At 36.4% G+C, this 24,851-nt stretch overlaps 1 protein-coding gene across 1 annotated transcript in view; it reads left to right on the plus strand.

Moving 5' to 3' along the window:
* The first annotated feature begins 9,773 nt into the window (after positions 1-9,773).
* LOC126753356 (zinc finger protein Xfin) overlaps positions 9,774-24,851 on the plus strand; it is a 97,312-nt gene continuing 82,234 nt past the window's right edge. Inside the window, exon 1 of the mRNA XM_050464737.1 lies at positions 9,774-9,803. The gene's annotated coding sequence lies outside the window, so the exon portion shown is untranslated. The remainder of the gene's footprint in view (positions 9,804-24,851) is intronic.

Raw genomic sequence — 24,851 nt, forward strand, 5'->3', positions numbered from 1 at the left:
AAAGCAGCTTTCGGTAACATAATGAAATTTATTGTTAATTTATTGAGATTTTTCTACTTGTAACACGAATAATTAAAGAACCGGCGTGATTGCAATAGAAAAGATAATAAAAAAATGCCGGAGAAAGTCTACTCAAAAAATATTCCCAACCTTACTACCGGCGTCAACAACCTTCCTCACTCACTCTCTCAAAAAAGCATCAAAGCCCGCCACTTGTCTGTCCGTCGCTTCGGCTTCGCAGGCAATTGCACTTTGTCATTTGCGAAAGTGAATGAAATGCTAAGGAATATTCATGAGGAGATTAGAATTATTTCTCGCGCTGTCATTTTCATTTCCACTTCTTGTGCGTTCATGTTTAATTTTGTTGAGTATTTTTGTTGCTGTGCGCTTTATTTGTTGTGTTTTTGTTGCATTTTATGCGTTTTTTGCCCGCAGCTTGCGCAACATTTCACTTGCGCTCACTTGCACTTGGCGGGACAGGAAAAGCGCCAACGAGCGGCCGAAAGTGTGAAGCACAACACGCCCATTGGATCTACAAGCTTACAGTTATATAGCGGTACATATATATTTTTATGTATATGTGTGTAAATGTGTGTGTGCATTTATCAACGTCGTCTCCGCCGCGCAGAAATTATGATTTTTTGCTGCCAAAAGGGATTAAACTTGTGCTTACAGGAGCTGTGAGCTGGCTTGTATATACATATGTCTATAGGTATATATGTATGCAGGTTTGTGTATTTATTTGTATATTTGTTTGGCTGTGCGCACTTCATGTTCCTGACGACTCGCCTTGCGCCCAGCCGTTGCCATAAATATGAATCATTGTTGCTTTTACAGTTTGCTGCATATACAACCATTTTCGCTGTGTTTGTTGTTGCTGTTGTTGTTTGTGTTTGCATTTAAATATTTTTGAAAATTATTATGAAAATGCGTAAAGGGATTTAATAAATTACTGTAACTGCTACGTAACTTGTATTTCTTAGCAACGTTCTCATAACCTCACCACTCTGCCGCTGAGCCTTGCCTCCGGACTCCGTGTGCTGTAACACACGGCTCAACTTCGCTACTCGCTGCAGTCATAATTTCACTTGTTATACCCTGTACGAGGTATTTTAAGTTTGCCATAAAGTTTATAATACCCACAAGCAAATGTCTGAGGGCCTATACAGTATATACATATACATATAAATGATCAGCATGACGAGCTCGGTCTATCCGTCCCTCTGTAATATGCGAACTAGTCCCTCAGTGTTTGAGCGATCGCTCTGAATTTTTGTACACGACCTTTTCTTCCTAAGAAACTGCTAATTTGTCGGAACTGATGATATCGGAGCACTATAGCATATAGCTGTCATACAAACGGACCCATCCAGCTCAAGTCTTTGTATGGAAAACTATTTCATTTAAAAAGATATCTTAACGAAATTTGGCACGAATTATTGCTCCTAGCAGCGGTATAATATCTGAAGATATTGTACAGATCGGACCACTATAGCATATAGCTGCCATACAAACTGAGGAATCAAAATTTAGTCCTTGTATGGGAAACTTCTTTATTTGTAAAGCCATCTTCGTGGAACTTGGCACATATTATTTCCTACAACAAAGCTAAAATATCTGAGAAAATTTTTCAGATCGAGCAACTATAGCATATAGCTGTCATACAAATTAAATGATCAAATTCGAATCCTTTTATGAAAAAGTTATCTATTTGACCAGATATCGTAACGAAATTTAACTCGAGTTACTGTTTAAGACAACGGTACAATCTCCGAAGAAATTGTTAAGATCAGATAACTATAGCATATAGCTGCCATACAAACTGAACAATCAAAATTATGTTCTTGTATCAAAAAACTTTTTTATTTGTGAAGGATATAACGGTTATTCTTGTTTGTTGTTCATTTTGTTTTGCGCCTTTTCGCTGCGCTTCGTTACCGCTATAAAACGCTTCAAGTGGGCGCTAAGCGACGAAGCGGCGCTCATTGGCGAGCAACGTGGCTACGGTCGGTTTTCCTTTCATTGTTTTAGTAGTCTCTAGGTTTGTTGCGAATGCTACAGCTTCCATATATTCATACAGACATACAAATATTTTATTTGTATTTTTGTTTATGCCTTTGTTGTTGTTTTGCGGAATTATGTTTTATCCTGAATTATGGATTTTGTTTCGTTGTTTTCTGTCAAATTCATAATTCGTCCTTACTTCCCTCGGCAAATGTCTTTGACACCCTCACTCATTTACATACCATATGTTTGTTGCTCTTGTTGTGATATTGTTGTGTTCTTTTGCTACTTTAGAGACCAATGATGCCGCTGACTCCAATTCAAAAATGTTGCACCCCACTAAACCCACACCCACACCGTTGCTAACACACTCGAGCAAGTTGAAGGCGTTCGCTCTACTCGATTTGGCTGCATCTCATGGCCCATTAATGAGGATTTGTATTGGCAATATACAAATATACGCATGTGTGTATGTAAATATATATGTTTTTGGTTTGGCAAGGGGTTGGCCATTAAATAGTGCTGCGGAGCGCAGACGTGGCGCGGGCGCCTTTACTGTTATTTTAGTTGTAAATTTTCAAAAACTTTTTCATATAATTTTTACTTAATGTTTAGGAATTATTTCTGTACAAATTAGAAGTTATGCGCAATGAATCAGTGAATGAATGTTTTTCATACGCAGCAGTGTTGCATTGGCGTGTGTTTGGTGCGTGTGGCGAACGCTCATTATTCCAGATGTAGTGCCGTTTCGGGATTTACGAGCGCCGGCGATTATACCGACTCAATGCGCTTATATTTGTTTGGTGAAAATATGAGTTAAAGCGTTTCAAGTCGATGTTTGTATGCTCTAACACTCTCTCATACTCTTTTGCTCTCAAAGCAGAAATTAACTCAAACTTAATTAATTAATGGTCAATAAAAAAATTAATATTGGCCACATTTCCCTTATTATAGTCTCGTTTTATTTTTTTTCAAGTGGCAAAACATCATTTCACAAATCTTGATAAAAAATCTTGCTTATTATCTTCAATAAGCTCCTTTAGCGAATTTTGTTTTATTCTTTCGATCGACTGAAAACGGGTTTCAAGGTGCGGTAATTGCAGTTTGGGGAACAAGAAAGAATCACAAAGCCAAATCTGGAGAATATGGTGGTTGATCGATGGTATTCATTGTCGTTCATCGTGTAAAGTTCTTCAATTTTTCTTTAACAATTCCGGCCGTTTTCGACGGATGTTCTCACGCAAACGCCTCAATATGAGCAAATAGAACTGCTTATTGAACGTCTGTCTCTCCGTTACATATTCATGAAGCACCAAACCACAAATATCGAAAAAAAACTATGAACATCAGCTTGATTTTTGAGCGGAGTGGACGTGATTTTTTTGGTTTCGGCCCGTTTTTTCCCCTCCATTCCGGTGATTGCTGACTTGTTTGCGTGTCAAACGCATGATTCCATGTCTCATCGGCAGTTATAATTCTCTCCATGCATGTGGGATGGGAATTCGCACGATCAAGTATGTCTAAAGTGACCTGTTTACAGTACTTTTTTTGAAAAATATTGAGCTTTATCGAGGTGAGTCGAGCAAGAATACGTTTCATACCCAAAATATCCACCAAAATCATTTGAACGTAGTCGCAAGAGATGCTTAGCTTGTTTGCCACCTCTCTAACACGATTTTCAAGCACCTATCCTTCACTTTTTTAATATTTTTATCAGTTGAAAAGGTCGAAGGTTGTCCAGAACAAAGCCTGTCTTCAACGATCTCTCGACTGTTTTTGAAGGTTTTGTACCACTCGCAAGCTTGTGTTTTTGATAAAACTGAATTACCGTAAGCCTTTACCAGCATTCGCAATGATCCCGCAAACGAAATTTGGGTATAGGTACAAAATTTTAGAAAAAATCCTTGTAAAAATCCTTGTTCGATAATTGTATCTAAAAATTGGACATCGACGGAGTAATACAAATAACTTGCTGTAAACAAACTGGCATTGATAGATCACACTAATATTTGTCGATTCCAGTAATTAAGGACATGGTAGGACTGTGGGATAGTCTCAAATTTATACATTTTTTTCAACCTGGCGGATTTTGAGAAAGAACTAAAGGCACGAGAAAGAGATCCACAGAACTACCATCTGTCTGTCTGCTCTTCGTTTCTTGAGTTTTCTTTCTTCGTCTAACCTGAAATCCAGGTCAGATTAGGTGACTGATACAAGATGGCATGGGTTCGTATTTATGCTGCTAAATACAGTGTTTTGTCTATTCTTGTATTTAGATACTAACTCTCGACAAAACGCCTTGACCCTATCACAAATCTGCTTTATTTCCATTTCCGCTATTTCATTTGTATCTCTAAAGGCATGAGATCGGAGGTATTTAAGCATTAAGCAGTCATAGACGAGACAGTCGAGAAGGAAGTGCTGAGTTGATTCTAGATCATCTTCTTCCAAGCAGATGATGCAACTGATATTCAATAAAATTTTCACTCTTATCGCATAAATCACCAGTTGCCCAGTTAGAAGAAATCTAGACTTATCTAAAATTAAAAAAAAAAAATTATATTGAAAAAAACTGGTGATCCAAACCTACAATATTACCTTTATGTTGAGTTTATTAAAACTTCATATACTAAGCTGAAAGTGATAAATAATCTCAAATTATTTAGATCTGTTCTACATGATTCCTGTGTCAGTATCAAACTAGACTTCCATTCTAGATCAGGTTAAGTTAGGGCTGATCCTGGCACTAAAGGTGATGGCCTTACCCCAAATCAATGCGTTGATCAGCGCCCAGAAAATGCCAGGCTTTTTCAGTACCAATTGGCATTGTAGAATGGACACACTAACCACCTTGGTAAGGTTCGAAGCCCATCTAAAACCACTGTCGTACTTTGGGTCCGGCACCCAGTTGCAATGCAACTCCACATTCAACTGATAAAGTGTCAGTTCTTTCCGCATTCGATATTTCTTGCACAGCTGTGAACGCTGGGCTCAATGGATCGACGAAACATTTTCAACATGCCACACATTTTTCAATCCGGTTCTCTGTCAATTCCAGTAACTTCGCCAGGTTCACCTAATGTGTCTACCGTGTCGCTCTAGATGATTCCACCTCACTTTTTTTGACATAACACTTTCGTCCAACAAGAAGAGAGTACCGGTGACGCAGTATCTCTCTTTGACAGCTGTGAACGCTGGTTTCAACAGAACGACGAAGTGTTTTGAACATACAGCACATTTGTTAAGCCAGCTCTACATTAATTCCAGTAACTTCACCAGGTTCACCTACTGTGTGCCTACAGAGTCGGTCTATGGTTCCACCTCCCATTCTTTCACATAGCACTTTCCGTCCAACATGACAAGTGCACTGGACCAGATGGGAACCTGTTGAACCCCATATCATGACGGCGAGATGCATCTTACTAAGAGCAAGTTTTTCAGAGGATCTCTTGCGCTCCATTTTGAGCCAGAAGCAACTTCAGAAGCAATTCGATTCGGCGCGCTCACTCTCAGAGGTAAAGGTACCAAGCTCCAGCAAGCTCAGCAACTTTTTAGTTTCCAGCGATTCCTCTCTGAACCGTCATCCAAACAACTCGAATATTAAAGTAGTCTGAATCCCTTGATAGAAATGTCAAACACTCCTTGACAAGTCTGGAGGGCTCTGTCCAAGTTAACAGCGATCCAATCTTCCGAATTTGGAACGCTACTTATAAAAGGGCTAAGTTGCGCCAATTTGAGCTACGGCAAATGAGCCGAAAGAGAGTCCGGTGTGCTACTACCAATGCAACTCTGCTTAATTCCCTTTGTAAAGCATCAGAGTGTGTATTTCCGTTCGAACCGATTCAGTCGTGCATGTAATTTAAAGCATCCTCATTAAGATATAATATTAAAGTAGGTTAGTTTTTCTCTAAACTTGTCTTCAAATAACCGTTCCTCTTTATTATGTTTGTATATGTGTCCATCAGCGCTATCAGACTCTATCTAAAGCGGGTATGCTCTAGTGAGCTCAATGATTTCAGTGTAGTCAGGGTGCGCATAATTTAGCTAGGGATATACTTACGTCGGGGCACCTACAAACATACCGACATACAAACGAGCCAAGCGAGCAATGATTGCCATCTCATGTTGACTCTGCAACAATTTACCGTTACTTGTTTTTTACGAATTTTAATTTTCCGCTTGCACAGCGAAAACCCATTGTAGATGGATATTCATATTTGCGTTGACGCACCTGACTGTCACACACCCACGCGCACGCTTACGAAACGCCACAAGCGCAAGTCTCCGACCGCAGAGGTCAGTAAAGGGCAACGAGCAAACCGATATGGTTCAGGTTTTTAGCTTTCGCCTTTGTTTTTGTATTTGTATTTGTGCCTTGTGGCGCTCTAATGACGGATCCCGGCGACCTGACTGAAGTGAAATCAAACCCCTGCCAACGGACGGACAAACGAACGAACGGAGGAGTGAACGCACGCTTGGTGCTGGCGAAAACGCGCCGTTTACTCGCCACTAATGACGAACGACAACAAGCATAACGGTATATACATATATATGCATAGATGTACATATGTGTGTGTATATATATGTAAATTAATATGTGCTTGTTGTTGTTTTGTGGCTCTTGATGAGATTCCGCTGCGACATTTCCATCCACCATGTTGATAATGCTTGATGCCGTTACTGATGCCGCTGTGCTGATGATGCTGATGGGTTGCTTGCTTGACATTGTTGATGAGGGTGGCTGACTAGCTGCGGCGTGTGTTGTGTGCGAGCGAGCGAGTTATGTAAACGGTTCCATCCTGGAGGGCTGTCGCAACACGCGCTTAAGTAAACATTAGCACACACACACACACCTACGCATACATAGCGCTGTTGTTAGTATTTGTAATTTCTCCTTAACTGTCATATGAACGTGCCACATCCGCTTAGGGGTTTCCACCGACGACTATCGTTGTTGTATGCGTGTGTGGGTGCGCTAATGTATTTAAGCGCCTATACACATATATGTGTGTATAGGTGTGTGTTGTTGGTGTGCCCGCTTGTTTGCTTAATCTAATGATTTATATAAAATTTAGGTCGCCATACAGTCGTCGCATTAATTACGCCTCATAATGAGTGATTTATGCGTGCTCAGTGCTCAGTGCTCGTTGCTGCAGCAGCGCTTCAGCCTCAGCCACAGTCTCAACATCAGCATCAGCCTCAGCAGCACAACAACAACACTAACCCACTACGACTACTACTACAAACAGCTTTAAGTATCGTTTTGTCGTTTTGTCTGCCATCAGCCGCCGAGCAAGCCAGCTTAACTGTCGCGCGTGTGTTCGTCTGTGCCGCGCGTTGCTTTGGTGGCAGCAGGATAATGAGTAGGTTGCCTCAGGACACGATTTCACATTAGCACAAATGCCATCATAATTATAACATACACACACAGATGCACGCACACAGTCACACATTCCCGCCAGCATGCTGACACTGTAGCCTACACCCGCGCATCATCCCCAACATTCGGCATGAAAATGCCACGAAAAGTAAAAGCGATGATGTGGCAAGCAGCTTTTTGCTAATGTGTAATGTTTTTGTGCAGTCATAATTTTTGAAACATATTCCAAATTGCGTAGAGATGACTATTTGTTATGCGTGTTCTTATATATTTATGTGATTTTCACCATTTAGTTATGTGTTTTGAAAGAAAAACTAAGAAAAAAAATTAAACATATTTTTCACAGAAACACCAGGAATTGATTTCCGAAAGAACTATATTTTTTTGAAATTATGTTCGAAAATTAATTTTATAAATTTTCTCGCGTTTAATTGAGAAACTGTTTTGTGTAGCCATATTGGAAACATAACTTTTATCAGGAAATACAATTTCGGAAATTAATTTTCGAACACAATTTCCAAAAACATTGGAAAATATTTTCGGAAATCAATTTTTTGTTATTTTTATAATAAGAAATTTTAATAATTTTTATCTGCCGATTTTTTCAATTTTTTTCATAGTTTCGAAAAAAAATTCGAAAGAGATTTCGATTGAAACTATAAAAAAAAATTGAAAAAATCGGCTGTTAAAAATTATTAAAATTTCTTGTTATAAAAATAACAAAAATTGATTTCCGAAAATATTTTCCAAAGTTTTTGGAAATTGTGTTCGAAAATTAATTTCCGAAATTGTATTTCCAACTAATTTCGCTTTAAATTAAAGAACTATTAGGTTAGCCATATTTTTCTCGAAAAAGTCTGTTTCGACATTCTTTTTCATATTTTCGAAAATATCTTTGAAAGGGAAAGGTTATGAAAATTTAACACATTTTTAAAGAAACATCAAAAATTTATTTTCGAAAGTCATTCCCTTTTCTTCGAATTTAAGTACGAAAAGATACAGTAGTATAATACAATAACTCCGGACAAAAATTTCATAAAATTTTCTCCAAATGCTTACGGGTTTAATTCGCTCTTAATTGAAGAATTGATTAAGGGTAGCTATTTTTTTCGAAAAACGCTTCTTATCTTATCAATATTTTAAAGAAACATTTAAAACTGATTTCCAAAAGTCTTTCGATTTTTTCGAATTTAAGTTCGAATTTAAGTTCGAAAATATACTTTAGAACAGTAGCAACGGACATTAATTTTCGAGAGTTCCTTCCAAAGGTTTTTGTGTTTAATTGAATAAAGTTGCCAAATTATATTTCGAAATTTTCTTTTCAAATGCGAAATTTTTTTTCCATTTTTTCGAAAAAACTCTTTTTATTAAGCGATATGAAAGTGTTTGAAATTCTTTTTGATGATTTCGAAAATAATTTTAAAAGACAAATTTATTAAAATCAAGCACCATTTTTATCGAAACACCAGGAATTTCTTTCCAATGTTTTTCAAAATTATGTTCAAAAATTTATTTTTTAAATTTTTTTTCCAAATTTTTTCGCGTTAATTTAAGAAATATGTACTATAGTTATCTACCACCTTTTTCAACATTCCTTTTTATATTTTCGAAAATAGTTTCGAAAGAGAAAAGCTATTAAAATTTAACAAATTTTTTATAGAAAATTTGATTTCCAAAAGTCTTTTTATTTTTTCGAATTTTAGTTCGAAATTTGGAATTTTTGTTTTTACGTTTTCGGGTTTATTTGAATAACTTGACCATATTTTTTGGAAAAATTTTGGTTTTCAAAATTTAACAAATTTTTTATAGAAAATTTGATTTCCAAAAGTCTTTTTATTTTTTCGAATTTATGTTCGAAATTTCGAATTTTTGTTTTTACGTTTTCGGGTTTTTTTGAATAACTTGACCATATTTTTGGGAAAATGTTGGAAAGAATTTTTTTAAACAAATTTTTTATAGACAATTTTTTCCATTTATTTTTTCGAATTTAAGTTTAAAAAATTTTTGAAATACAGTTAGCGTTTTTGACCATATTTTTGGGAAAATTTGGTTTTCAACCGTTAAAATTGTTCAACATTCTATACCATTTTTCGAAAATAATTGTTAAAACAATATTAGAGCTAAATACATTCATAAACAAACATTTTTTTAATTTTTACCATTTATTTTTCGAATTTAGTTAAGTTTAAAATTTGAACATTTTTAGACATCAAAATTTCGAAAATGCTTCCCATACTTTGTTGGAATAGTACTTTTCAAATGTTCCCTTCGTTCATATTATTACTAAAAAATAAATTTTGAATGTTTTTCAATTATCTTACAAATGTATCTATACATATGTATATATGTATGCAGAAAATTTTAAATTTTTCTATTGTTTTTTTTTCAGAATCAGCTTCGGAAAAAACATTTATTTAAGGTAAGCATATTAAAAAAATACACCTTTTATTTAATTTTTTTGTAAACTTCTTGGTATTTAATTTTTATATTTTGGTATAAAAAAATTTTTGAATAAACTAACCGCAACTTTTTAAAAAACCCATATGTTCGAATAAGAGTTCTGCAACTATAATTTCTGTAATTCGGATCCCAAAACTTTAAGCGTGTTTTTCTCGAAACGTTCCTTTCAGAGTCGGAAAAGTTTTCGAAAAGGCTAGACCGATTGACATGACTTGTAACTTCCACCTGACCAATACGATGTTTGACAAAAGCTTCCTGCGCTGAAGGGTAATTTATTTTTTTACAAAATCAACCTGTTTTGAGCAAGTTAAAAATTGTCAAAAATTTGGCTAGCTCTTTGGATTGGATTGGTCCTTTATCTGTACTCATTTACAGTAATAATTTAATTTTTTGATTTTCGGTTTTGAGATTTAAGCAGAAAAGTCTGCCTCACCGCCAGATACCTTTTTTTGGAGATCCTCCAGGAGATTTGCACCGTAAGCAAGGAAATCTAAAATATTTCAAAATTAATCGCCGCATTATTTTTATACAGATATTTATTAAACCAAATGTCTCTCCAAAAAAAGCTCACAAAATAAACGCATTTTTTCCAAATTAAACACTTAACTCCTCTTCCTTAGAATGGCTTGCATACTACCTGATTATATTTAGGCACTCTTATCCACTGTAAAAATATTCTTCGCGTAGAATAAAATTACTATCATGTCAACATTCGTTTAAGTAAGAACACCCCTATCATTTATGTTAATATATACATAACTCTATTGCTTATACATAAATATAGAAACCAACACACACAAACACATGCATACACATATCCGTTCTTTGTCACCGTTTTTGACATTTTCAAGTTCTCGAAATTTAATGCCTCAACGCCATTTGTGCCAATGCCGATAATATTTTGTACAAAACTGAAAAGGATCGAGTCAACGTGTCAGAGTCATTGCCAGCGAAATGATTTATGGCATTTTGTCCTATCGACAACTGACACTCCGCATAAACACACATACACAACACATACACATACACGGATATAAATGAACAGACGCGAGTGAGCCAATGGACGTTGGGTGAATTATGGTTGATTGACAGGCACAAATATAGTCACACAGGGTTGATATTGCGTTGGTGTAATGTACTGAAAGTGAGAAAGAAATTATATTATGTAAACGAGTACATAAATTCATATTTTGTATAATAAATTGGGGAGAAAAGAGAGATAAAAGTTGAATGGCTGCAGTCAGCAGAATGTTTTGTAATAACTGTACAATGTACAGTTGTATAATGTAAATACATACATAAATTATAATAAAGACTGCTTGCTTATATTTAATTTGGTTACAAAATACGTTTCTATACATTAAACGCATTTCAAGTAAGAAAAAACGTTAACTTCGGTTGCACCCTTCACAGGTGCATTTCTTTAGGAACTATGTGTTCAGTTCATATGGAAGCTATATGCTATAGTAATCCGATCTGAACAATTTTTTCGGAGATAATATTATTACCTTAAGCAGTAATCCATGTCAAATTTCGTGAAGATACCACGTCAAATGCGAAAGTTTTCCATACAAGCTCTTGATTCCGATCGTTCGGTTTGTATGGCAGCTATATACTATAGTGGCCGATCTGAACTATTTCTTCTGATATTACATTATTTCTATAAACAATAACTCATACCAAATTTCGTGAAGATAAATTGTCAAATGAGGAAGTTTCCCATGCAAGCATTTGATTCCGATCATTCAGTTTTTATGGCAGCTATATGCTATAGTTAGCTGATCTGAACAGTTTCTTCGGAGATTACATAGTTGTCTTAGAAAATAATCTATACCAAATTTCGTGAAGATATCTTGTCAAATGTGAAAGTTTTCCATACAAGAACTTAATTCCGATCGTTCAGTTTGTATGGCAGCTATATGTTATAGTGATCCAATATCGGCAGTTCCAACAAATGAACAGCTTCTTGAAGAGAAAATGACGTTTACAAAATTTCTAGTTCCATACAGACAGACGGCAGTTCCGACAAATGAGCAGCTACTTAAGATATACATAATAGGGTCTGACGTTTACAAACTTCGTGACAAACATAATATGTGACCTGGTCTACGAAAAGGGGGCTAACGTGCGAAAACTAGTTTTCTGGGAAAAGCTGTTAAAAATAATCGTCAGTTTCTCCTTATCTCATTAATTGTTCTTCTTTTTTTTGGCACCTAGCCCCCTTTTCGTAGACCAGGTCACATATACCCTGTTCAGGGTATAAAAATAATTAAATATCAACTTCGATCATAAAGCCATAAGCATGGTAGCTACATGCTAGAGTGATCAATGACAACCTTTGTAAAGATTTCTTAGAAAACAAAAAAAAAAATTCTTTACAAAAACTTGATTTGGATCCATCAGTTGGTATGGCAGCTACATACATATAATATATCCTATAGTGGTACGATATACGCGATTACGACAAATGAGCAGCTTATTAGGGAGACGTGAGAAAAATTTCGGATCGATCTCTCATTAACAAACTAGTTTCGATGATCATTTAAATATATTTATACCTTTTAGGGTCTTCGACGCTTACTACTGAATGCTACAAACTTCGTAGCAACCTTGATAATCGAAGAAAACTGTCAACATAACGTTGATTTTTGACCTGCTTTAAGGTGGTTTTTGCGGCTTCGGCTCACCTTTGCCACGATATTCGGCCGATTGATCGTCTGTTTTCGCTTCATAAATACAGATTCAAGACTTCAACGCCAGTAAGAATAGGTTTCATGACATCCTGGTAATCGGAAGCATTGATTCACAGACGTTAACGCGGTCGAAAAAAACTAGTGATTTTGGTAGTAATCATTCTTTTAATTTTACTTAGGCCCGAATGATCTTTCGAAATGGTTTTCACTGATCCTTCCGGTATTCCAACGATGCCAGTAAGATCTCCGACATTAATCGTCATCGTAAAAATCGCCGAATGCACTTTATGTATTTAAGAAAGGCAAGTGTATACTAAACACTAATGATTTTATTGATGTGACATTTGGAACAAGTGGTTAGTGACACTCATAAGTCATGAAATAAACAAGAAAAATTCGACAAATGTTTTTTAAAGAGGCGGTAAACAAAATTTCTCTGCTTAAAATTATCGCAAATTCAAATACGAAAGAATTATATTATTACTATAGATGATTACATGTAATGATAGAAGGATTAGTCAATATTTTGATTTCTTAAAATTTTCTTTCCAAAAAAGTCGTTATTTGTGAAAAGTTTGCACTTCAATTCAATTCAAGAAATTATCGTTTTTTGAAATTCGCAAGTGAATAAAACCACCTTAAGTTTGTAAAAACTATTGAGAGCTATCTGTGTTTCGTATATTTTTGAGATTGTGTTGGTCTGTTCAGTTAATGCTTCCACTCAGCTTCAATTGAAATCTGGTTTACGTACATTAAAAAAAGCTCTTAAACACGATGAAGAATTCAACACCGACGCAAGCAAAATTCCCTTTGGAAAGCCCAAAAGTACAAGAATCCACCAGTCGACTTCAACGTGCTTGGTTGGAAATATGAAGAGGAAAAGCCTAATTTTTTTGCAAATCACATAGAAAAGGTATTTCAACGTAATTGCCCAAAGAACAACTTTAAGCTGTCAATCTTACCCAACACAGCTAATGAGTCACTCGAGTCTTTTAAGACTTCATCTTCTGAAATGAATAGAATCACAAAAGAACTTAATTCAAAAAAGTCGCCAGGATATGATAATATATAATACAATATTGAAAAATGAGCTCAAGGTCAAGCCTTACAAGTTCCAAAAGGCCCATGATCTCACACCGAAGCAGCAATAAGTAAGACTTGAGAGAGCGAAGCGGTTGCTTCGCTTGGCCGAAAGCGGTCAAATTCCGAACAATGTGTTTTCTGACGAAAATTTTTTTCCAATTGAGCAATTCGTAAACTCTCAAAACGATAGGGTTTACTTGACCGACCGTTCATACGAGAATCTAAGTCATCGGTTGGCCACCAGGAGGCTGCAATCGCCACAAATAATGGTTTGGGCCACTGTCAGCGCAGATGGGCGCTCTCCAATTGTTTTCATCGTGCCTGGCGTCAACGTAAATGCGACATATTATCGGGAAAGTGTTCTGGAGGCTGCTTTGAAGCCGTGGGCAAACAAACATTTCGGTCGCAAACCATGGACGTTTCAACAAGACTCAGCACCGTCTCACAAAGCGCGAGTGAACCAAGAATGGCTGAAAAACAACGTTCCGAACTTCATTACGACCACACAATGGCTCTCGAATTCACCAGATACGAATCCAATGGACTATTCTCTCTGCACCATTTTGGAGAGCAAGGTCCGAAGTAAAAAATACAACAGCCTCGAGATGCTCAAGAAAGCCATTGTCCGTGAGTGGGCCAAAATACCGGCAAGTCACATTCGGGCAGCTTGCGATTCGGTTTTTGACCGTCTCAAGGCCATAGTTAAGGCAAAAGATGGTCATATCGAGCAAAAATGAATTGGTCCTGAATTTATGATTATTTTCAGACATTTTGTACTTTGAAATAAATAAAAATAATTGTCCAAAGCGAATTTATGTCTTTTTTAATTGGTTACACTTCGAGTGCCGGAACCTGTAACGAAATAAGAAAAGCATTTGAGCAGAGAGAGTACTGTTCAGCAATATTTCTAGACGTAGCTCAAGCGTTTGATAAGATGTGGCCTGAAAGCCTTTTATTTAATATTAAAAAAATTCTATCTCTGCAATTGTATAAAACATTGAAGTCTTATTTAAGTTGAAGTAAACGATTTATGGTTGAAGTAGGAGATTTCATATCTGATGAACGACAGATGAGGGCTGATGTACCAGAGATCAGTGTTTTAGGCCCAACTCTAAACATTATATACAGCAGATCTACCAACAGCTAATAATGTTTTGACATCAACTTTTGTGCATGACACAGCTTCAGTGTGCTGTCATAAATGTCACATTATACATAGCATCAGGAATATTAGCCGAGCACTTAAGTTCTGTCGAAGAATGGCTCGGTATTTCTATGGTAAAGAAAGAAGTAGAGGACATCTGAATGAAATATATATCTAAGCTTCGAGATCACCAAAACCCATTGGCTAATGCTTTAGTACATTCCTGCGATCAAACACGCTTAAAGAGAAGAGATATGCCTGCGTACTAAAGAGCAACGTATCACCAAAGCAATTCTTAAATAGATTTAAGATTTTATAACTTACCGTTAGGCTTTTAAAAAACGGCATATCCAAAAAATAAAGGAGTATTGCAAAAAAAGACATATATTATAATTAAGAGTAACCTTTTGAAGTATTTTATAACTAGAATAATGTGTAATAACTTCAAAACTAAGAAAATAAAAAGTGTCAGCTATTAATTTAATTAATAATAAATTATTTTGTGCACTTAAAATTCCGAAGCACATTAAAGTCAAGCTGAGAATGCAGCGCTGCAATTCTAAATGTTTTTTTTTTTTTTTTTTTTATTTAGAAAAACAGTAGTCATAACTGCGTTGCTCCTTCGCCATAAAGGCTCTCAGATCCGCACTTACTTTTCCCGATTTGTTTGCATGTATTGTAGGAATATTCCTATGCCACCGTCGTCGTTATATTGCCATAATGATCACATTGCTTTTGTTGTAAGATATATAGTACTTTTCAATTTTATGTTGTTTTTGTTGTTGCTATTGTTTTTATTGTCGCAAACGTCAAGCTGCATGCTTTGGTCATAAAATTAACGCGCTCACTGCAAACTCGCTTACACTCGTGTTTGGCTGGTCGTGAGTACGAGTCACCCGCCCGTTGTTGTGTTGTTGTGAAAATCATTTTTATGGTTGTTTAATTGTTAAATTGTGTTTCATGTTGCATATAACATTTGTTGTTATTGCTCAGAGCCATTGTCACCCGCTTGCCCTTTGTAATAAGCTAAATGCGCATTTAATGCATGCATGTGTGTGTGTGTGTGTGTTTTGAGGAAACTCCCATAAACATCAACGGTTAATTTAATTTTATGACATTTTCGTTTGTCAAACTGGGTTTTAAAGTGTCACTTTTAGCGGCGGATTAATGAAGAAAGGCGATTTGGTGAGCGCACACATCTCCCGCTGTTATTTCACTTAACGCGCTTGTAGACGAAGATGCGAGCGAGAGAGAAAGCGGCGCACGGAGAGCGTGACGGCGTGCGATTATTGCGAACAATGGCATATGAAAATATGAGAAGCAATATTCGACAGCTAAGTTAATAGCTGAGCTGCTAAACTTAATGGTGTTGAGAATAGTAATATTTTTATGATTATTGAAAAATAATTGCAAAAGTATATGAGCTTACTTTTCGCTGTTTGGCGCCAATTGGAGATTCCAAGTGCAGCCAGGTTCTTCTTCTTTCCAACGGAGTGGAGATCTTCTTCTTCATACGCTTCCTCGTTGAATACTCTCAGAGCTGGAGTGTTTTCATCCAATCGGACAACATGACCTAGCCAGCGTAGCCGCTGTCTCTTAATTCACTGAACTATGTCAATGTCGTCGTATCTTCCGAAGAACCTTTCTTTCGAAAGCTCGTAACGCCGACTCATCAGACGTTGTCATCGTCCATGCCTCTGCACCATATAGCAGAACGGAGATGATGTGTGACCTGTAAAATTTGGTCTTTGTTCGTCGAGAGAGGACTTTACTTCTCATTTGCCTACTCAGTTCGAAGTAGCACCTATTGGCAAGAGTTATTCTGCGTTGGATTTCTAGGCTGACGCTGTTGTAGGTCCTGGTTCCAAGATAGACGAAAATATCTACAACTTCGCAGTTTTGACTGTAAACAGTGACGTGAGAGCCAAGTCGCGAATGCGACGACTGTTTGTTTGATGACAGGAGATATTTCGTCTTCCTCTCGTTCACTAACATACCCATTTGCTTCGCTCCTTTTTTCAAACCTGAAAAAGCAGAACTAACGACGCAGTTGAGGCCCAGCAGTTATGCACTCTTGTAGAAAATTGAACATTTTCTATTCAGCTCTGCAGCTCGAATTATTTTCTCCAGCAGTCGATTGAAGAAGTCGCACGATAGAGAGTCGCCTTGTCTGGAACCTCCATTGGTATCGAACGGCTCGAAGAGGTGCTTCCCGATATTGACTGAGCTTTTGGTATTGCTCAACATCTGTTTATGCAACCGTATTGGCTTTGCGGGGATACCAAATTCAGACATAGCGGCATAAAGGCAGCTCCTTCTCGTGTTGTCAAAAGCAGCTTTAAAATCGATGTAGAGATGGTTTGTGTCAATCCTCTTTTCATGGGTATATTCCAAGATTTGGAGCATGGTGAATAAAGATGCCTGTTACTAGTTACGGTTTTGCTATTTTGAATTGAATATAATACCTTCCGCCTTTGAGCTCCCAAATTAATGACGTTAAAGACTTTTTCGCTACCACTTCGACATCCATCTTCAGTACACTTTTAAATTGATTCTCAAGACTGTGTAAGCATTGAGTAAAAGCGAATAGAATATTATAGAAAGTGGCTGATCTCCACGGCTATATAATGTACTATCTTGCAGCTTGGCTTGTTTTCAGCTAACCGACAATTGCCTTTCTCTTCACGGCTTTGTAATGCAGCCACAGATTTAACCCACAGTGCAGCTCAGGATTCCAAACTTTTACCAAATAACCTACAGGAAGGTAAAACATCCACCTCGTAATGGCCAAGATGGATGAGGGGAAAGCAACACGTCTAGCGAAAGTCTTTTAGGATTTAGGAACTCAATTCACATATTAGAAAAAAGTAAAATGAATAAAGTTTTATGCGTTGGCTGTCTAGATCGATAATATTTATACCCTGAACAGGGTATATTAAGTTTGTCACGAAGTTTGTAACACCCAGAAGGAATCGTCGGAGACCCTATAAAGTATATATATAAATGATCAGTATGTCGAGCTGAGTCGATTTAGCCATGTCCGTCTGTCTGTCCGTCTGTCTGTCTGTATATATACGAACTAGTCCCTCAGTTTTTAACATATCGTTTTGAAATTTTGCAAACGTCATTTCCTCTTCAAGAAGCTGCTCATTTGTCGGAACGGCCGATATCGGACCACTATAACATATAGCTGCCATACAAACTGAACGATCGGAATCAAGCTCTTGTATGGACAACTTTCACATTTGACAAGATATATTAACGAAATTTGGTATATATTATTTTCTAAAACAACAATGTAATCTCCGAAGAAATTGTTCAGATCGATTAACTATAGCATATAGCTGCCATACAAACTGAACGATCGGAATCAAGTTCTTGTATGGACACATTTGACAAGATATATTAATGAAATTTGGTGTATATTATTTTCTAAGGCAACAATGTAATCTCCGAAGAAATTGTTCAGATCGATTAACTATAGCATATAGCTGCCATACAAACTGAACGATCGGAATCAAGTTCTTGTATGGACAACTTTCACATTTGACAAGATATATTCACGAAATTTGGTATATATTATTTTCTAAAACAACAATGTAATCTCTGAAGAAATTGATCAGATCGGTTAACTATAGCATATAGCTTCCATACAAACTGAACACATAGTTACTAACAGAAATGCACCTGTGAAGGGTATTTAGCTTCGGTGCAACCGAAGTTAACGTTTTTTCTTGTTTTACAATATTTTGTTTTATTTATTGCATCTGCTTTTATTTTAAACAATAAGTTATAAAATCTTAAATCTAAATAATTGATCGAGAAGTTTAGGTGATACCTTGTTCTTTAGTACGCAGGTATATTTCTTCTTTTTAGGCGTGTTTGAACGCCGGAATGTACTGAAGCTTTAGGCAATGGGTATGGGTGATCTCGGAGTTCAGACATATATTTCATTCTGTTGTCTTCTACTACTTTCTTTACCGTAGGAATACAAAGGTCTTTATGAATATTTTCATTACGCATTGTTCATTGTTCTAAGAATGTTCTTCATCTTATATAAAAGGCCTTCTTGCCACACCTCTAGAGAAATATACTTAAACAATACTCTCTGTGCTCAAATGCTGTCTCATGTCGTTAGTAATTCTATTAACTTCTTCTATCGAGCTAAAAGTTACAATAAAGTGCAAAGAGAGCAGCTCTACAGCATCATTTTGTAACTCAGTTAGCATTTTTGGGCTAATATTAATATTATTATTTTGTGATTCTAATAATTTCAAAAGGTGAAATCTTAAAAGACTCGAAGGACTCGTTAGCTGTGTTGGGTAGAATCGGCAGCTTATAGTTGTTCTTTAGGCAATTAGGTTGAAATACCTTTCCTAGGTGATTTGAAAACAATAAGCCTTTTCCTCGTCACTTCGAAATCATAAGAACTGCATTAAATATATATATTTTGAAGTAATGACCTTTATCAGTTTTGGAATGGTGTGCTTATAAATTATATGAGAAGTTATTCAAATTAAAAATATATTAGAAAATTTAGCCTGGTTTTTTCAGTGTCGATAATTTTATGAAAGATTGTTTCTGTATTTATACCCAGAAATATACACTGTTCTGCCAAGAATTTAGTAACGCAAAAAAAACGTTTTCCTAAAAAGTTGCTAATTTTTCGGAACTTCTGATATCAGACCACTATCGCATCTAGCTGCCATACAAATCGATTGAGCGAACAGCAAAATCAAGGGCTTGTATGGAAAACTTGTTCACTTCACAAGATAACTTCACGAAATTTGAAATGGTTTACTATGCAACTCAATGCTAGAATCTCCGACCCTGTGGGTCAGATCGGACCACAAGATCGTATAGCTGTCATGTAAACATGTAATGTAATGTAATGTATTAATAACATTTTCGTTTTGAATTTAGAATGGATTATTGTACAACGCAACTCTACAATATTCAAAGAAATTTTCAAGATCTGGCCACTTTGCCTTATAATCCATCAAAATCGAACCCTTGTATGGAAAACTTATCGTAAATTATTAGCAAATACAATTTTAAACAAAGAGCCTTCGAATTTTACCAGCGAAGTAAGAAATATTTGTTTATGCTCTCACAAGAAGAAGCAACATAAAATTCCAGTCGCACACACGCACCGTCATACTCCGTGTCAAGCGTGTAGTTAAAATAACGAAAATATTATGATTATGTGACGGCACGTCAGTGAGGTGAAAAACTGCCAACCATTGACAGCGAAGTCGAGTTCTTCAATTGTCAATATTGTCTACGCAATGTAAAAAAGCCGAATGACAGGCAGACAGACAGTTGATTGTTCGCCAATGCAGATGACCTCGACATTTATGCGATTTTTATGGGCGCTACGCGGACATATTTCAAAAAATAATAAAAACCAACAACAACAACAGCTGACAGCAGATTTCGCCTTAAGCAGGATGTTGCAACGTAGGCAGGAATGTTGTGACTGCAACGGCGCGGCTGATGCTGAGGCTGTTGTCTACGGCTGTGGCCTAATCCTCGACTTTGCGCACCTTATTGTCCAGTTAGGACGTTGTGACGGTGGCTCTTTGTTGATTTTATTTGTTTTTGATTTCGGTGTTGTTGTTTTGTTTCGTTATGGTTGTTGTTGTTGGCATTATTAATGCCGTTTTTGTTGTGCAATATTTCATGCGCCCAATATTATGGCTATCCTTGCTGTAATTTTCAGTTTTTGTTGCGTTTGTTGTTGTAATTTTTATTGTTGTTGTTGTTTTTATTCTTGTTGTTGTTGTTTTTTCGTTCTTGTTGTTGCTTTTTTGTCTTGTTCAGTTATTGCAATCGACGTCAAGTAATCGAAAGCGCTCGTAAATCACGCACTTTACGAGGTCCTAAACAACATCAAAGCATCATAAAATCAAGTGACAGACACAGTGGCCAACTCGCAAACAAATCAAAGCGTTTTGGTGGGAAAAGAGTGTATAAATAACAAAAAAAAATAATATATTTACAGGCACAAATGGCGCGGCGTTGTTTGTGAGATCGCGACTCCAGCGAAGGTGTAAAAAATTCGCAGGTAAAAATTGTTGCGAAAAAGAAATTTTGACTTGCATACGTAACTGTATTTCCGTTTAAAGCAACAACAACAAGTGTGAGCGCATTAAATTCGCCTTTCTCCTTGCGATATTAAAGGGAAAGGCACCAGAATGCCATGCTGATGACTTCATTAGTGATGCTGGCAACTACTCACATATAAATATATACATATTTGCGTATATATGTATGTATATAATTTTCCTGCACATACTATATATTTATGCATACACCAATTCCATGCATTTATATACACCAAAAATTTCACACAATCATACTCTCACTTCACACATACATTTCTACCCAACGCCACAACTGCTTGCCACAGCTCATTTTGTTCGCTGACTGTTGATCGCGCGCTGCTGATCAAGATATCGCCAACATTTGTTGTATTTGCTCATTGCGTCGTTGTCGTTGTTTTTGTAACTGTTAATGCTGTGCAATCGCTCAGCGTTCGCTGGAAATGTGGGAGTAGGTGATAAATCCGTGTTAAGTGCCGCGTTAATGGGTCCTAAATTTTTTATGTGCACTTGAATGCGGCCACCTTTGTGCTATATATTTATATGTATGTATGTGTTTGCAGCGATCGCTATAAACATTTGGGTAATTTCAGCAAATGTGGTGGGAAAAAGTATGCTAATTGAAAATTATTACTTAATTAACTGTAATAATTTTTTTTTGTAATAAATATTTTTTGTATGAAAAATGTCCGAAAAGTGCCTTAAAACGGGTGATTCAAGTAGAGATACTGTTTTTAATAGCCTTTTTTTGACAGAACGCGCGTGAGTTGTGTCAAGCTGTCATCTTATTTTTGTTAAGTATTGTTTAGCATTTCATCGTGGAAAGACTTACGCCTGAACAACGTTTACAAATCGTTCAACTTTATTACCAAAATTCACGTTCTCTAAAGAATGTGTTACACGGGCTTCGATCAACTTATGTACGTTCGTCACCCATCTTGAGACCCAGAATTCATTATTCCATAATAGTCGACCGAACATACCACGCCCAGCCCGCAGTTGAAAATATAGCAGCTATAACTGAGGGTATAAACGAAGACTGTGGAGAGTTGATTCGGCGCCGTTTGCAGGAACTTGGACTGACATGTGGTATACAAAGGCATACAAAATACAGCTAGCGCAAGAATTTAAGCCGCTCGACCTTCCCAAGCGACATGGCTTTATGGGCTATTGAAAACTTCCACGAAAATTCGACGTTTTTCAGTAAAATTTTGTTCAGCGATGGGTTTTATTTCTGGCTCAATGGGTATGTAAACAAACAAAATTGCCGCATTTGCGACGAAGAGCAACATGAAGAGGTTCAAAAGCTCCCATTTCATACAGAAAAACAGCGGTTTGGTAGGATTTGTGGGCCGGTGGAATCATCTGTGCATATTTGATTTAAAAATGGTGTCGGTAAGAATATAACCGTCAATGGCAACCGTTATCGCGCCATTATAACAAACTATTTGATGCCTGAAATTAAAACTCGTGATCTCCGCGACATTTGGTATCAACCAGACGTTGCCACTTCCCACACATCGCATCAACCAATGGATTTATTGAGAGAACACTTCGGTGAGCAGATAATTTCACGTTTTGAGGCAGTCGATTGGCCACCAAGATCACATGGTTAGACTCTGTCTTGTCGGGATATGGTGGGTGTGAAGGCATATCCCATTCAAGCTGGAAAAGCTTTTGGCGAGTCATAAAACTTTTATGAGACACCTTTTCTATTGTTCAATTCTGCCCTCCTCTGTTCGAGTGCATAACTCAATTTGTCCATCTGATCACAACACACACTTCAGAATTAATAGTGGTATTATCAAAATAATTTTTTTTGTCATTCTGGAAGCTTGATTTCCGATTTTACATATCCTCATTCATATTTTGGCAAGTTCCAAGGTATTTTACTTAGGGCACTGTTTCTACATCACGCCTTTCAAAACCGAGTAGGCCGCTATAATCGCTTTACCTAACAACCTTTTGCACATTTATCTAAGTCCATATAAAAAGTTTTCAGAAAACTTCTTTGGAACATTAGTATAGATCTCTATAGTCATATACATTAGACTTTATACTCTTATCAAGTATAATTTTTTTTTTTTTCAAAAGATACACTTCTTTTTTGCCTAAATCCACTACAATAATGAGAGATTGTGACAAGAAAAATACTTGTTTCTGGTTATGACTGTTTCCAATCAAATTCGGGCTACGGAATCTTTGAAAATGTTGTGATAGTGTTTTGGGGAATCTTCTTTTATTACGAACGCAAGTATTTTAGCACAAAGCATTCAATGAAGGACGTGAAGATATCGAAAACTTGCCTCGTGCGCGTTGTCCAACCATCTCTGTTAAAGACCGTGAACAAAGTGAAAAACAGTGCTTAATAATCATGTTGTTGGCAGGAGAGAGTTTGTGGAGCGTCTCCATACTCCTTATAAATTGACACAATACTCTTTGGTGAATGTTTTTGGTGGATGTTCAGAACCGTGCGAGTACCAAATGACCTGAATGCGCCGTCGAATTCTGGCATTGAATTTTAACTAACTTTTTGGACAAACACGAAACAAGAGACATAGCTCAGTCACTGTATTCGCCAGATTTCTTTTGGTAATGACCTCAGTCACTTATTTTTTAACTAAAAACGAAATAAATCAAATCAATTTTTACAAATAACTAACTATAATATAACCATTTTATGAGCTGCACCACCATACTCAATATTATGAGGATAATGTTGTGTGCCAATGATCAATTCCCTACTTAGGTTATGTTATTTTAGGTTAGGTTAATCTGGTAGGCCAATAAGCCACGCATACAACAGTTTCGGTCCTTTGCGATACCAAATGGAGTTCAGACGCTAGGTTCAAGAGAAGAAGTCATACATTTTCTGTTAGTAAAATTCATGCATGTCACATGAGATGCTTTGGGCTCCTATAATTGACTTCACAGAAGTTCTAAAAAGCCTGTTAAAAAATTATTCGACCTTAATCTGGCAATGATAATCTGATATCAGATAACAAATTTATCATACGTAGCCTTTCATGTTTCAAGATTAAAGAACAAACCCAAATTTTAATCATCGAAAATCGCTTTACTGTTTTCAATAACCCTTACCTTCGACTGATCTTTACTTTCGTGACTTTCAAGGGATTTCTTTCGAAACTGTGTTTTTGAAGTCGGTTGGCAAGATTTCTCGAGAACTATTCAACATATCTTCGTGAAATTTTACACATGTCTTTGAGCTACAATTCTTAATGACTTGGGCAAAGTAATTTTTTTTCGATTACAACTTTTTTCGCTGAAGTTTTAATTTTTTTGTAAAAAGGTTCGCCAAAAATTCAATTTACAGTTTTTTTTCTTCGTCTATGTTCTAAGTTAAGGTTTTAACTAAAACACGTATTTTTTCCTCTTTAGCAGATCCTGAAAGAAGTTATCCTGCCAATGCGGGCGAGTTGAAATACTTTTTTTTTCGAAAAATTTCAAAATTTCTTTGTAAATAGTATATATGGATTTGTAAAAATAAAAAATTTTAATAAAATATTTAATTTTTTAAATGAGAAAAAAAATTGAAAAAAGGCTACTTTTACACGAGGAAACCCATGTAACCCCTTAAAACTCTTATGCAACCCGGTACTCCCCGAGAAATAGTGATGAAGAAGTACTACCAATTATTTTATATAGCAGCTATATCTTATCATAAAGATTTCTAAGCATTCTTGAGAACTCTTTCTCTGGAATACGCCATTTTTCTCATTTCGTACTCTTTTTAAAACTATACATGCAACACTGGTCGCTTTACTCGTTATCCACTTCCCACAAACCATTTGCGCGCACTGTGATTGCCTGAAGTGTAACACGCGCCCACTAATACCGCGAGCCTACACTGAAATAAATTTATGTACAAAATTTTTTGAAGAAAAATTTAAAACTTCAAAGTAACCTGAGGAAATATATCACAAAAACTACCCGCTACTTTCTACGCCTGTAGCCAAGCGTTT

This window comes from Bactrocera neohumeralis, chromosome 3 (genome assembly GCF_024586455.1).
Source record: "Bactrocera neohumeralis isolate Rockhampton chromosome 3, APGP_CSIRO_Bneo_wtdbg2-racon-allhic-juicebox.fasta_v2, whole genome shotgun sequence".
Taxonomy (NCBI): Eukaryota; Metazoa; Arthropoda; class Insecta; order Diptera; family Tephritidae; genus Bactrocera; species Bactrocera neohumeralis.